At 48.5% G+C, this 13,971-nt stretch overlaps 1 protein-coding gene across 1 annotated transcript in view; it reads right to left on the reverse strand.

Annotated features, from left to right (window-relative positions):
* Positions 1-13,971, reverse strand: part of SYCP2 (synaptonemal complex protein 2) — a 457,471-nt gene that overhangs the window by 418,058 nt on the left and 25,442 nt on the right. The gene's annotated exons all lie outside the window — the stretch shown is intronic.

The raw sequence follows: 13,971 nt of genomic DNA on the forward strand, positions 1-13,971 counted from the left end.
TGTATAAGTATTGTGTGACAATGTCAATCGTTGTTATTCCTGCATTATAACCCTGGGAGAATATGTCCCAGTTAAAAGGGCTTGATCTAATTATTTAATTAATTAATAAAATGACAAATTCTTAAGTATACTGGTTTGGAGAATATTACTTATTATGGAACAACACCTGTTAAAGGTAATTTTAGACACCTCTCTAATGGTTCTTTTGCTGGATGAAGACCATCTCCCACAGTTGAATCCGGCCCAAAAACACCTCCTCAATGTTAACATTACATCTCACAACACTCTCTGGTATGAAGTTAAATAAGGCCCAAGAAAACAACGGTTTTACTGCTAAATATCACAGTATTCTCAATGTTGAAACCATTCCTATACTGTAGGAATGGTTTCAAACCTTTCACAAACACAAATCCCCTTACCCGTCTTTTAATTCTGCCCACACCATTCTGTTTTCCACAATCATGGCATCTCATTTACAACCCTTTTTCCCATGTTTGCTCACTATGCAACAGCTGTGGTTTGTAGCTGGTCTTCACTAAGTGAACGGTGTGCATGCAGCATTGGTGGCAATAGTGGAGTTCTCCTATTCAATGGCTGATACTATGTTTTTTACCCTTGCTGCAAATAAGGCGTTTGATCCTGTATCCTGGATTTTAACTTTACAAAATACTCTTTCGTAGGTGCTTTGGTGACCAATTTATCAATTTAAAACACAATGGGGTACAATAGACCAACAAGCGCACCTTAAATCAGCAGCCTAGAGTCGAAAAACACCGGGGTCACCCTATAGGCCCAAAATCAGGATGCGTGATTATTATAATGGTATCACGGCAGGTGTCGTGATAACATTATTATATTCGCACATCAATTTAATACTGTTCTTTGACACTTTGCCGCCCACCACCCTTAGTTAATGGTCATCTGGAAGATTAGATTATCATGTCTAGGGGAACTCGCCATAGATGCTCGCTTTATCCTCTCAGTTCAATATAGTCTTGGACCCCATGCTGCAAGTATTGAAAAACTGGACACTATTACAGGGAATCAAAGGTGAACCAGAGAGAAATCAAGCTTAATGCTTTCACAAATGATGTTATGGTCTACATCTCAAACCCCTGTGAGTTCTTGTACCCACTGCTTTCTAAATTGACTGAATTGGCCTTGTTGTAGGGTTTGTGAGTAATCTGGATAAAACCACTGCGCTGTATCTGACACGCAATGTGACCTGTCATTGCTGGTCCTGACACCTGGGCCTCACTTGGGCTAGGCGATTCATTCTTTACTTGGGCATACTAGGCCCTAAAAACAAAAAGTCTTATCTATACTCTGAATATCATCCCGGTTATCTTGAAGGTTGAATCTGAGGAGTCTGTGTCTTTATTCTTTATAGTACGTGTCAAATGTGTTTAAAATGATCTTCCTCCCTAAATTGCTTTACCCTCTCCAATTCTAACTGCTCTTCTTATACTTGCTAACTCCCAGTATATTGATTCTACGTTGCACACATTTAGTTTGAACAGAAGGACACAGAGAATAGGATTGATTCACTGGCAGCAGTTTTGGTTGTGTAAATGACTATATAAACAAGCGGCACATTAGGACATTTACACTGACACAGCAATAGATCAGGCATCTCTCCCAAAAAGGTCTTTAAGAACCCTACTCCATGTGCATGATAGTGAGGTCCCGTCTACCACTTTTAATGGTCCCCCGTACATCAGAAGGCTAAATTGAACCCCTGTGTCTCTCTGTATCTGCCCTTACTGAGTAATCCCTCCTTACAAGACTGCATGGCCTCCTACCCTTTTACATTACAGGCAGAGAGGGGTATCTGCAAAATTAGGATCTTTGTCTCCACATGGAAACCTATGACCTTTCATCAGGCTTTTTTCCAATTTTAACACTAAACAAGCACAACACTTTGTATACTTTCTGCAGTTGATTGGAACAACCCTCTAGATCTATTGTTTCTCATCACCAACCCTCCTTGTAGAGCTATTTCAACGCATTATCACTTTTAGGCGACTTAGATAATGCTGCTTACACTTCTGGGTCATTCCATATCAGATCACCCAATAAAAAAATTAAATGTCCACCACCCATCTCAGATTTTTACGATTCTTTTTTTTGATAAGAGGATATCACAAAAAACGTTTCAAGTCACAGCAAAAATTCAAGATTTTGAAACAGAATCAAAAATGCAAGGTTAAATCAACATTAGATATCCCTATATTTTTTAGGTGCTTAACAAAGGTATACATTACTACCACAAAAAAAATCAGCATGGTACTCTGTTTCAGAGTAGAGAAAAAAAAATAAAAATTTTACATTTGATTACTGTTGTGCCGTATACATAATTTACACAAGAAACCATGAAATTTAAAAACTTAAAATATAACTGAAGTTGAGTCAACAATAACATTTTCCCCTTGTTTGCAACCTGTTGTAACAGTCTGTAATTTTCCTTAAAGTGTCAGCAGACAGTGTATAATGCCTTTCAGTACTTCCTTGTACAGTAGGTACTTCCGTTACATTGAGGACATGAATAAAACTTAAAACTACTAAATGGTTATTTTAACAAGAGCTTTTTTGGAATTTTTACGTGTTTATACTGGAGCAGAGACATTTTCTTTCATAGTTGATATACAGTCTGATCTATGAATTAAAGCAAAAGTGTGAAGAGGTGCCAGAACAAGAAGTAATAGATATGTTAACTCTAGCACCAAACTAAACAACAAATGTGTTATTCTGGCCTTCAGGAGAAGTGTTTTGATCCTTTTTTTCATGTCCTCTGTGTAACGGAAGTGCCTACTATTCAAGGAAGTACTGCAAGGCAATATACACGGTCTGTAATATTTCTTAGTGTCAGCAGACAACTACAACAGGTTCCAAACAAGGGGAAAAATTAGATATGGTAAGAACTTACCTTTGTGATCTCTCTTTCTTCGAAGTCCATAGGGTCCACAGGGAGATAGCTGGATCTGGATCCCGGGCACCACGCAGTTAAAAGCTTAGCTCCCAGGATGCACTGGGTCCACCCTTGTCTATACCCTGCCCCCAAGGACGGAGGAGGAAAAAGAGAGAAGGAAGACTAGAACACTCAAGAATTATACTCACAGAAAAGGAGACGGAAAACCAGTGACCAATACTAGAGCCCCTATGAAGCCAGGTGCGTCAGGACATCGAAGAGAGATATAACAAAGGTAAGTTCTTTCCATATCTCTCATTTTCTTCTTCATGGTCCATAGGCTCCACAGGGAGACCTTGGGGATGTCCCAAAGCAGTTATTTTAAGGGTGGGGATGCTCCCGTGCTGAGAGGAGAATCCAGCGCCCAAAGGAAGCATCCTAAGAGGCGAAGGTGTCAAATGCAAAGAACCTCAGAAAGGTCTGGATGGAAGGCCACGTGGCCACCTTACACAGCTGAACTGCAGAGGCGCCACGGCGAGCTGCCCATGAGGGACCCACAGACCGTGTAGAATGAGCTTTAACAGAAGCCAGAACAGGCAGGCCTGCCTGTGTGTAAACCTCTGAAATAGTCATACGAACCCATCTAGCCAAGGTTTGCTTGTTGGCTGGCCATCCCCTCTTGTGAAATCCAAAGAGTACATATAAAGAATCCGATTTCCGAAGGGAACTGGTCCGGTCCACATAAATCATTAGAGCACGGACCACATCCAATGAGGCCTCACCTGTCGAGAGGTCTGGTGACTGAAAGGGCGGTACAATAATTTCCTCATTAATGTGGAAATTAGAAACCACTTTAGGAAGGAACCCAGGTGAAATATCAGAAAGGGAGGATGACAGGAGAGCTCCCCAATTCTGATACCCTCCTGGCCAAAGCAATCGCCATGAGCAAAAGCAACTTAGCTGTCAACCACTTGAGCTCCACCGAATCTAGTGGTTCAAATGGAGGACCCTGGAGGGCATGAAGAACAACTGCCAAAACCAAAGGCGCCACCAGGAGGACAAAGGGAGGTTAAATCCAGAGGACTCCCTGGAAAAAGGTGCGGATATCCGGAAGCGGAGCTATCCTTCGCTGGAACCACACAGACAGTGCAGAGACATGCACTTTCAACGAGGCCAGGCATAGGCCGAGGTCCAAACCAGATTGAAGGAATGGCATTATTCTAGAAATACGAAACACTTGAAGGTCGTAATCGCTTGTGTGACACCACTGAAAATAGGTATGCCACACTTTGTGGTAGATCCTGGCTGAGGCAGGCTTGCGAGCCCGAAGCATTGTGCTGATGACCGAGCTAAAGAATCCCTTGGACCTTAAGATGGATGCCTCAAGAGCCACGCCGTCAAAGACAGACGACCCAGGTCCGGGTAAAGGCAAGGACCCTGAGACAAAAGATTTGGGCGTTGAGGCAGCAGGAAAGGAGTGTCGATGGAGAGACTCCGAAGATCTGAGTACCAATGACGTCTGGGCCACGCTGGAGAAACCAGTAGGATCGTGTCTCCATCTTGCTTGAACTTCCGAAGAACTCGAGGAAGCAGGGAAACAGGAGGAAACAGGTATGCAAACTGGAAGGTCCACTTCACTGACAGAGTGTCCACCAAGCTTGCTTCGGCATCTCTTGTTCTGGACCCGTACACTGGGAACTTGTGGTTGTGATGGGAGGCCATGAGGTCCACCTCTGGGAGGCCCCATTTGTCCACTAGGAGTTAAAACACCTTTTGATGAAGAGACCATTCCCCTCAATGCAAGTCGTGACGGCTGAGGAAGTCCGCTTCCCAATTGAGAACTCCCGGAATGAACACTGCCGAACTGGCCGGGAGATGACAAGTCAGAATGCACGACACTTCTGTCATTGCAGCCCGCCTTCGAGTGCCTCCTTGATGGTTGATGTAGGCCACCATAGTGGCGTTGTCAGACTGAACCTGCACGGCTTTCCTGTGAAGAACTTGTCTTGTCATCATGAGGGCCTTGTACACAGCCCAAAGTTCCAATATGTTGATTGGAAGGATCCGCTGTCCAACGGCCCTGAAATGAGTGCGGGCCGGTCACCACACCCCAACCCCGGAGACTGACATCCGTTTTCAGAAGTAACCAGTCCGGGATCCAAAAGGGGCGACCCTTGGAGAGATGAGTTGCTTGCAGCCATCAAGACAGAGACAGGCACACCTCCGGAGACAGCACCAGCGTCTGAGTCCTGTGACGGTGAGGTAACCAGTTCAACTTGGATAGTATCAGCCCCTGCAGGGGCCTGGAATGGAACTGGGCATATCCCACCATGTCGAATGTCGAACCTGCATCACCGAGTGACTCGACACCCGACAACTTCGCAGGCAACTACGCACCCGCAGTTGTAGAGAGGAGATCTTTTCTGGAGTTAGAAAGATCCTCTGATGATGAGAATCCAGAAAGGCTCCCAAATTAACCATCCTCTGTGAGGAAATTAGGGAGGACATCTCTCAATTTATCAGCCACCCGTGCGCCTGCAGACAAGCGATCGTCAGGTGCAGATGCTGCTGAGTACTTCCGGAGAGCCTGCCAACAAGAGGAGGTCATCAAGGTATGGGAGGAGTCATATACCCTGACTCCGTAGGTGGGCTGCCATGACAGCCATAATTTTGGAGCCTTGGAGAGACCAAAGGGCAGCGCCCAAAACTGGAAATGTTGTTGCAGTATAGCAAACCGTAGATAATGCTGGTGGGAAGGCACTATGGGGACATGTAGGTACGCATCCTGAATGTCCAGTGATACCATGTAATCCCCAGGTTCCATAGCCAGTATGATGGACCGCAAAGTTCCCATCCTGAACCTGGGCACCCTGAGAAACCTGTTCAGAGATTTTAGGTTGAGGATAGGCCGATGAGACCCATTCGGTTTTTGAACCAGAAACAAAGTAGAGTAGTGAGCAGTCCCGCGCTGAGATAGCGGAACTGGAACAATTACCCCTGCCTTCAGCAAGGACTCAATGGCGTCCTGAAACTGCGAAGCCTTGGTCTTCTCCAGAGGAGGGCTCTTGCAGAAAAACTGGTGGGAAGGTATTTGCTGAAAGGAGAGAGTGTACCCCTGAGAGACCACTTCTTTTACCCAAGCATCCTTGGTGGTGTGACACCACTATTGGGCAAACTGAAGAAGTCGGCCTCCTATCCTGGGATCCCCCAGAGGGAGGCCCGTCCCGTCAGGCTGAAGGTTTACCCTCTGACTTAGAAGCAGGGCGTCTGGCATTCCAGGCCTGTTTCTTCGGCTTAGAGGTCGACTTGTCCGCTGATTGTCTAGGGAAAGACTGTCCTTTGAGCTTTCCTTGAGAACGAAAGGCCCGAAAGGAAGAGGTTCTAGCCTTCGAAGGCGCAGATGCGGAAGGCAGCAAAGTAGACTTAGATTTTGCCAGTGTGTCTACAATTTTGTCCAGGTCTGGACCAAACAATATCTCTCCATTGAAGGGCAAGGCCTCCAGGCCCTTTTTGAAATCAGTATCCGCCCTCCAGGAGCGTAACCACAAAGAGCGGCGAGCAGACACAGCTGCGGCAGAGACTCTGGAGGTCAGTAGACTGGCATCCAAAGCCGCTTCACCAATATAGGTGGCTGCATCCCTCATGTGGCCCACTAAAGACCTTTGAGTCTCAGGGGCCTCCTAAGGGGAAGGTGTCCTCCAGCACATTTGCCAAGCTCTCAATGGCCTTGGCCACCCATGAGATAGCCATTGACGGACGGGCCACAGCTCCTGAGAGAGTAAACCGAAATCAGGCATGTCTCCGCCTTCCTGTCCATAGAATCCTTCAGGGAAGAAATGGATGGCATAGGCAGTGTAGCAATCTTAATTATGCGAGTAACATGAGAATCTACCGCAGGTGGTGATTCCCACTTTTTGCAATGACCCTCAGGGAACGGATAACATGAGGCCAAACACTTCCACCATATGATCTACCAGCTGGTCAGAGAGAGGTAAAGCTGCCAAAGTCACCTTTGCCTGTTTAAACTCAAGATATTTGGATTTATGGTCTGGAACATCATCCTCTATATCTAATATGGATTGGACCGCCCTTACCAACGCTGGAACATTAATAGTGGATGTAGGCTCCACCTCCCGCACAGGGGAATCCGAATCAGACCCCTCAGGCACTTCCCCATCATCTGATGACACGTCAATGTCTGATAATTGTGTAGAGTGTGATGACATTACAGGACGTTTAGATGCCTTATGAGGTTTTTCATTCCGCAACATGGTCTGAAAGGCCATAGATGTAGTTGCCAAACTCTGAACAGAACTAGAGAAAACATCCACCCAGGGAGGTTGTACGGCTTGCGGAAGTACCTGAAAGGGAATGACAGACTGTTGTGGTACTGGAGGGGATTGCATATAGAGCTGTAACCCCTGATAGGGAGTAACAGTCTGAGGCCCAGGAGAAGACTTCAATAATTGCGGGATACCCTGAGAGGGAAGGATGGCTGTTTGGGGTAACCCCATATGGGGCAAAACGTCCGGGAACGCCAGGCGATCTGCAATGGAGGCCAGCACCTGAGAATAAAACCCCAAGGGGAATCCTGTCCTATTGTTGGGGGGTTTGAGGGACCAGGCAACTGATAGCACCTCACAAATAGTCCATCCCGAGATAAATCCTCCTTTCCTACTCCATTGCCTGCAGGCAGGAGAGCAGAGTGGGTGCAGCAGTGCACTCAACCTCCTTATCAGACATGTCTGCCTATATATATATATATATATTTCCAAAGTAATCCGGCACTCTCCTGCATCAATGACAACACACTGCGTGCTCGTGCTCTGATCCGTAGAAATTATAGGCCAAAGTGCCTTGGTTGCTCGGGGAATAATGGGACTAGATGTAGAAAATTTGGTAGTCCAAATAAATCTATCCTCTTTTGTAGTTTTCTGGTTTGGTAACAAATTTGCTCTATCTAGGTTCAGAACTTTGGTCGTTGTGTCCATCAATAGTCGATGGCTATATCCTCTTTGTACAAATTTATTAGCTACTATATCAAGAGCTCCTGGAAGTTCTGCTGGATCACTAATGATCCTAGCTGCATGCAGCATTTGTGAGTATAATGCCTCCTTAAGTGCCTTCGGATGATGGCTGCTCGCGTCCAATAAAGAATTACGGTCTGTGTTCTTGTGGAACAGAGATGTACTCAGACGTCCCTCTTTTAGTTGTACTGTAACATCCAAATAATTAATTGTCACATTACTGCAATTATAGGTAAATAGGCGTTGGTAGCTGGTTAATTTCTTCAACCATAGACACAAATAGGTCCTTCTCACCCTACCAAATCATGAAGAGATCGTCAATATATCTAATATACTGTACCAGACTATATGTTTCTTGCACTTATCGTTATCAAGGAAGAAAATTATTTTTCAAACATAAATATGTTTGCATATGCCGGAGCTACACTAGACCCCATGGCACAGCTGCTCTTTTGCCTATAGTATTTGCCATCATACCAAAAATAGTTATTCATAAGAATAATCTTGAGTAGCTGAAGAAACAAATTTTTATCCAATTCAAACTGGTGATCCAAACTGCCTAGAAAATTATGTACCGCAGTAAGACCTTCTCCATGGGGAATCAAAGTATATAAAGAACTGAAGTCCAAAGTACAATGTCATCCTTCAAATTTTGAAATCTAGTCAGATGATTAAGGAAGGTGGTGGTGTCCTTAAGATATGTTGGTTGGCAGGTTACATGGGGTTGAAGTAGCACATCCAGGAACTCTGCCACTGGTTGAAACAGAGATCCCTGGCAGAGATAATCAGCCTGCCAGGTGGATCTATCAGACTTTTATGCACCTTCAGTACTGTATATATCAAGGGGATGATAGGGTTTTCTTGAAGAAGAGCTTGGAACATCTTACTGGTGATAAATCTTTTTTCCACTGCTCCCTTAAGGACCAACTCCAATTCCTTGTGGTATTTGTTAGTTGGATTATATTCTAATTTCTCATATGTGTTTGAATCCCCCAGTTGTCGGTATCTCTCTTTTTTGTATTGTGACATATCTTGGATAACTATGCTGCCCCCCTTGTCGAACAAGGGGGGCAGCATATCCATTGTAAAAAAATAATGTATACAATATGTGTATAAATAAGAAGGAATATTTCAAGTAGACAAAAAGATAAAAATTCCTGGGGTGCCTGGAAACTGGGAGTAAGGCTCCTCCACATGCAAATAATATGAGATATGGTAAGAACTTACCCTTGTTATCTCTATTTCTACGAAGTCCATAGGGTTCCACAGGATACCTTGGGGTATAGGTGTGACGTCAGTCGCTGGGCACCATAGAGTTAAGCTTTTCAGCCTCCCAGGATGCACTAGGGTCCCCCTCCTATACCCCGCCCCCGAGCCAAGGCACCTCAGTTAGTTATCAAGCCATAGGCCGGAGGAGAAGGAAGAGAGAGAAAAAAGATCTGGACACATACAAGAATCACATTCTCACCAGAGGGAGACGGAAAACCGGTGACCAGAGCAAAGCCCATCTGCAGCACAGGTGCGACAGGGCGGGAGTCCTGTGGAACCCTATGGACTTCGTAGAAATAGAGATAACAAGGGTAAGTTCTTACCATATCTCATATTTTCTACTTCAGGGTCCATAGGGTATCCACAGGATACCTTGGGGATGTCCCAAAGCAGTATCCTTTAAGGGTGGGGACGCTCCTGTGCAGAAAGGAGAATCCGCCGCCCGAAGGAAGCATCCTGAGAGGCGAAGGTGTCAAACCTGTAATACCTCACGAAGGTATGGACAGAGGACCACGTAGCAGCCTTGCAGATCTGAACTGCCGAGGCACCACGTCGAGCTGCCCACGAAGGACCCACAGACCTAGTGGAATGAGCCTTCAGAGAAGGTGGGACCGGTAGGCCTTCATGAAGATAAGCTTCAGAAATAGCCATACGGATCCAGGCTGCCAAAGTTTGCTTTGAAGCAGGCCAACCCTTTTTACGGAAGCCATAGAGGACAAACAAAGCGTCCGACTTCCTAAACGAAGAAGTGCGGTCAACATAAGTCCTTAAGGCCCGCACAACATCCAAAGAGGCCTCACCCACGGAAAGACCCGGTGAGTTAAAGGCCGGAACAACTATTTCCTCGTTAACATGAAACTGGGAAACAACTTTGGGAAGAAACTCGGGCCGAGTGCGGAGCACTGCCCTGTTCCCATGAAAAACCAAGAAAGGGGGTCTACAAGAAAGAGCCCCTAACTCAGAAACATGTCTGGCCGAAGCAATGGCCAGAAGGAAAACAGTCTTAGCTGTTAGCCATTTAAGATCCACTGAGCCCAGTGGTTCAAACGGCGGTCCTTGGAGAGCCCTCAGGACCACAGCCAAATCCCAAGGCGCCACAGGTGGAACAAAGGGCGGCTGAATGCGGAGAACACCCTGCATAAAGGTGCGCACATCCGGGATTGTAGCAATCCTACGGTGAAACCAGACAGATAGGGCCGAAACCTGTACCTTCAAAGAAGCAAGGCGAAGCCCATGATCTAGTCCCGCTTGCAGGAAGGTGAGAATCCGAGACAGACGAAACTCCCGCGGTGCATAACCTCTCGGTCGACACCACTGGAAGAACGTATGCCACACGCGATGGTATATCCTCGCGGAAGACGGTTTCCGAGCTCGTAACATGGTACGCACCACAGAGCTGGAAAACCCCCGGGACCTCAGCATGGCCGTCTCAACAGCCACGCCGTCAAAGACAGCCGAGTCAGGTCCGGGTGAAGGCAAGGACCCTGAGACAGAAGGTCCGGTCGTAGCGGCAACCGCAGAGGACTGTCCACGGACAGACCCTGAAGGTCTGAGAACCAGTGCCGTCTGGGCCACGTGGGAGCTATCAACAGGAGCGTCCCTCCTTCCTGTTTGAATTTCCGGATTACCCGTGGAAGAAGGGAGACCGGAGGGAACAGGTATGCGAACCGGAACGTCCACCGGACGGACAGAGCATCCACCAGAGACGCCCCTTCGTCTCTTGTGCGAGACCCGTACACCGGCAACTTGTTGTTGTGCCGGGACGCCATGAGGTCGATTTCTGGAAGACCCCACCTGTCCACCAGTAGTTGAAAAACGTCCGGGTGCAGGGACCATTCCCCCGGATGAACGTCTTGGCGACTTAGAAAGTCCGCCTCCCAATTTAGCACTCCCGGGATGAAGACCGCTGATATGGCCGGAAGATTGCGCTCCGCCCAAACCAGGATCCGAGAGACCTCTACGAGAGCCGCCCGACTGCGAGTTCCTCCTTGCCTGTTTATGTAGGCCACGGTGGTAGCGTTGTCCGACTGGACCTGCACCGGGCGACCCTGGAGAAACCGCTGTGCCTGCTGGAGAGCATTGAAGACCGCACGGAGTTCCAAGATATTTATTGGAAGCTTCGCTTCTGTCGGCGTCCACCTGCCCTGGAACAAGTGTGGACCCGAAACTGCTCCCCAGCCCCGAAGACTGGCGTCCGTTGTCAACAGGACCCAATTTGGAACCCAGAACGGACGTCCCTTGTTGAGGTGGGTCGTCTGTAACCACCACGCAAGGGACAGGCGAACCTCCGGGGTGAGCACAATCTGGGACTTCAGAGACTGAGGCAGCCCGTTCCACTTGGACAGGTGCTGCAGAGGTCTGGAGTGAAACTGGGCGTATTCCACCATGTCGAACACCGACACCATGGAGCCCAGTAACCTCATCGCCGAATGTAAGGACACCCGGCGGCTGTGCAGGCAACTGCGCACCCTTGACTGTAAAGCAGAGATCTTGTCCTCCGTCACGAAGATCCTTTGCTGTCCCGAGTCCAATAAGGCTCCAAGATGCAGAATCCTCCGAGACAGGATTAGAGTGGACTTCTGCCAGTTGATTAGCCAGCCGTGCCGTTGCAGCAGTGCAATGGTCAAGTCCAAGTGGTGTAACAGGAGCTCTGGAGTTCCTGCCACCAATAACAGGTCGTCCAAGTACGGCAACATGCGGACTCCCTGCAGCCGCAGAGAAGCCGCCATGACCGCCATCACCTTGGTGAAAACACGTGGTGCTGTCGCCAGGCCAAAAGGTAACGCCCGAAACTGGAAGTGGTCGCTGCGGATTGCAAACCGAAGGAACTCTTGATGGCGCAAAAGAATAGGGACATGCAGGTAAGCGTCCTGTATGTCCAATGACACCATGTAGTCCCCAGGTTCCAGCGCCAGAATGATGGACCGTAGGGTCTCCATCCGAAACTTCGGGACCCGCAAAGACTTGTTGAGTGCTTTGAGGTTGAGAATCGGACGATATGACCCATTGGGTTTCTGTACCAAAAATAGATTTGAATAGAAACCCTGGCCCCTCTGGGAGAATGGAACAGACACTATAACTCCAGCCTGGAGAATAGTGTGCAATACCTTCCGCAGCTCCGTAGCCTTGTTCCGGTCTGATGGTAGACCCGTGGTGAAGAATCGAGCCGGGGGTCTGTGCCGGAAGGAGAGGGCGTACCCGTGGGAGACCACCTCCAGAACCCAAGTGTCTGTCGTAGTGAACGACCAACACCGGGAGAACTGCAGCAGGCGGCCTCCCACCCTGGGATCCCCCAAGGGGAGACCCGGACCGTCAGGCCGCAGGCTTGTCATCTGGCTTGGGGGCCGGACGTCTGGTACTCCATGCCTGTTTCCGGGGCTTGACCGATTTCTTAGGGCCAGCCTGTCGAGGAAACGACTGTGGTTTGGGCCTGCCCTGGGCCCTAGATGACCGAAAGGACGATGGTCCCGAACCAGAAGGAGCAGCGGCCGACGGAAGACAAGCAGATTTGGCTGCCGCCAGCGTGGCCACAATCTTATCCAGATCCGGACCGAAGAGAACTTCTCCGGTAAACGGCGCTTCCAGACCTTTCTTGGAATCTGCGTCCGCCTTCCAGGATCGCAGCCACAAGGTGCGACGAGCAGCTACCGCTGCTGAAGAAATTCTAGACACCAGAGTACTAATGTCTAGAGCCGCCTCGTTGATGTAGGTGGCCGAATCACGGAGATTGCCAATCAACTCCGCCTGTTCGGCCGGACAGTCGGATTCAAAAGAAGCCTCTAATGAATCCGCCCGGCGCTCCATCGCTCTGGCAACCCAGCAAATGGCCATAGCCGGCCGTGCTGCCCCCCCTGCAAGGGAATAAGCGGACTTCAGGCAGATTTCTACCTTGCGGTCCGTAGCATCCTTAAGGGAGGACATGGATGGCATCGGCAATGTGGCACTACGGACAAGACGGGTCACGTGAGAATCCACCTGTGGAGGGGATTCCCACTTAGCAAAATAATTATCCGCGAACGGATAAGCCACCGCCAGGCGTCTCTGCGGCTGGTATCTTTTGCCAGGTTGTTTCCACGCCTCCTCTAAATGGTCCACCAACTGACCCGAAAGAGGAAAGACTGTGGCATCGCCCTTCACATCTTTGAAAAAGGCATACTTAGATTTAGCCGCTGGGGGAACTTCGTCCTCAATCACCAAGGCTGTGCGGACCGCCCGAATAAGTCCAGGAATATATACTTTGGACTTAGCATCAGCGTCCTTAGTATGGAGAGGTTCCTGATCGTAAGGATCCAGAATCTCCCCATCATCAGACGTCCCTTCGTCATCCTCATAAGGAGCGGACAGAGACGCCACCGGCCTTTTATGAGGCCGCATCACAGACTCCCCTTGCAACACATCCGATAAGTGCTGTACAGAACTCGTCAGGGAGTTAACCCACGCTGGCTCCTGAGAACCCGGGAGCGGGGAAATAGGGAGACTGTGGGGTACCACCAATTGTCGTGGGAACCCCTGCATGGGTGACGACACCACAGACTGCTGGGACAAACCCATCGGAGTAAACGCGGGCTGCGGAGCTAACTGGCCCACTAAAGCTGTTAACGCCTGAGCGAAACAAGCCCAGGGCGGCTCCTGTACCGGTGCTGTAACCGTAATAGGCCGCGCCATGGACAAACACTGCCGGCAAAGGCCCTCCGCGCTACCCTCCCCCTCCGCTAACGGTACTTTGCACGTGGTACACTGTAGCCGGAGGGGAAAATCACTTTCAGA

The sequence above is a fragment of the Taudactylus pleione genome, unplaced genomic scaffold (genome assembly GCF_031769625.1).
Source record: "Taudactylus pleione unplaced genomic scaffold, aTauple2 ptg000018l, whole genome shotgun sequence".
Lineage (NCBI taxonomy): Eukaryota > Metazoa > Chordata > Amphibia > Anura > Myobatrachidae > Taudactylus > Taudactylus pleione.